The sequence below is a fragment of the Egretta garzetta genome, unplaced genomic scaffold (genome assembly GCF_000687185.1).
Source record: "Egretta garzetta isolate BGI_Z169 unplaced genomic scaffold, ASM68718v1 scaffold59, whole genome shotgun sequence".
NCBI lineage: Eukaryota > Metazoa > Chordata > Aves > Pelecaniformes > Ardeidae > Egretta > Egretta garzetta.
In genome coordinates, this window is record NW_009267230.1 from 1,619,110 (window position 1) to 1,621,476 (window position 2,367).

A 2,367-nucleotide genomic window follows, 5' to 3' on the forward strand; every position below is an offset into this window, starting at 1 on the left:
CCCAACACGGGCAAAAGCCTCCCTGGGTCCAGGCCCGCCACACGAGCCCTGAATATGAAATGCGTTGTAGCAAATATATGTAAAGGACCATGCAGCACAAATGCCTTATCAAGCCTGGTGATTTGACACTGGGAAAGCGCATTTGATTTGCACAGAACCTGCCAGTAGAGTACTAAGGTGGGTATTGCCACTACATATGTATTTGTGATCTTCATTGAAAGATTGCAATGTAGACTATGTGCAGCAGTGGGGCAGGGAAGCAGGAGGGAGATGTACGATGATGTCAGGGTAGAGAGAGCAAGCAACTCCTCTGGTTCTGAGACTATTTCTGTGAAAAGCCATTCATAAGGCTGACTTTGCATGCCACTGCTTCCCAGCTGATTGCTTACAAGACCAAGGATTTGCAAATAACCAAAATTATGGAGAGCTCTGGAGGGTTTCCCTGAGGGTCTATTGATTAGGTGTGAAAGTGGAGGCAGCCAAAAAGCGAGCTCAATATAATCTGTTAAAACTTGGCAGTGATTTTCAGTAATCCTACCCCTCATTTTAGTCAGCTGTGGCTTATGATTTCTGGAGTCCAGTGTAGACTGAGGCTTAGGAAATCTAGAAAACTGTCCAGAAAGAGCTAAGCCTTGAAGTGGTGTGTAGGTGGTGAGGTAGTAAAAGACTTTAAGTTAAGTGGTGATGCAAGCACTGCCCTAGCTGTACAGGGCTGCACATTATGTCCTGGGCTGCTTATTTCCAATAAGTCCTGGAAAAAGTTCCATTTATTAAACCCACGTTACCGTAGTGTATGAAAAGGACTAACCTTGCTCATAAGTTACTGCAGATCCCTTGCTACAGATTGCTGGGTGCATCTGCCGATGCCAAAGAGGCAGATAGTCTCCTGGTACCCTCCCATCAACATACGCATGATGCTTCTGAAAGTTAGCTCCTCCAGTCCTGTATTCCACTGCAAGGGTCAAATCTGGGCCCCTTCCTCATGTTCAGATTTGTCTGAACACGGTGGGACTGCACTGCTAAGCACCAGGATGTGGTCCAGGGGGACCAGGAATGTCCAAATGCTGGAGCCTTCCCTGGGGTGCTCAGACACAGTAGCTATTAGGCTCAGTGGTCTCTCAACATGTCGACATTTTCTGGACGTATTAATTTCTGTCTCCTGCAGCCACAGCTCAATATGTCTTCCCACCCTCATGTATTTAATTTGACTTGTGTAGAAGCAAACAACAGAAGCATTTGGGCTGCCTGTGCTTCACTGTGGTGCTCGGCTTTTTGCGATGTGGGCAGCCACATAGTGATTTGAGTCTTCTTTATAGAGCCAGGAGGAGAACAGCTATCCTCCAGCTCTCGACCCCACAGCAAGGACCATTCGTCCTTGTCCTCCAGCACAGGAGTCTTGTCTTCTCTCGAGGCACAAGGAATGTTGCTCCAATAAATATTCCAGCCAGATAAAAGGGACAGTGGGCAGAAACTGGAAGGAAAGCCAGCAATGTAACAAAGCTTAGAAAGTATTTTAGACAGTGAAAGCCACAGGAGTGAGGTGTATTTTACTTGGTAACTCAAGGCTACGTTAGCCATAAAACCTATAGAACAGGTTCTTGTTTCAAAGCTAGGTGAGGTGGCAAATGTTTCGTTAGGGTGAGGCAGTTGCTGAGAAAGGCCAGTAAGGAAAAGAAAGGGAAATGCAAACGGAGGCTTAGCGTGTTGCTTTACTGCTGCCACCAAGCTGTGTGTCGCAGCTGGTGTCAAGGTTCGAGCCTTTCACTAAAAGGAGAGTTTCTATTATGTAGGCATAGATCAAAGGTACAGAGATGCTTTGTCCTGGTTTAGTCTCAGTGAGAGCAGGGAAGTGGAAATGTACAATCAGAGGTGGGTACGTTGTCCCTGAACAGTTGGTGGATATCGTCCCTTCCCGGTGCAAAGTCTACAGGATATCTGTGAAGAGAGAACAGAGGAGCTGAGAAAGACTTGAAAACTCTATTGTGAGTCGGGTCTGACATCAGCCCTGGCAGCTGCTGAAAGCTGGGTATGAAGCAAGACTCCTGAATACACACAAACCAGCTCTGCAGGAACCTGATGCTGCACCATGGAACGCCGTGTCTGCCAGTGCGTGCAAGGGCACGTCCAGATCCATCACACTGGGACTTGCAGGAGGCTTCGGAGGGCAAATTCCTTCCCAGAGCTCATCAGAAAATAAACAAGAGGCCAAGCTGCAGTGTGTCCCTGCCACACTGCTCCGGCTATGGCCCTTCTTTAGCTGAGCACTGGCTGGGCAGGAGGGTTGGACAGTGCGGGAGGCTGGACTGATAGGGTAGGATGGGGATAAAAGGTGGGTAGGAGCTGCACGTAGTGGAGGTCCCCTTGACA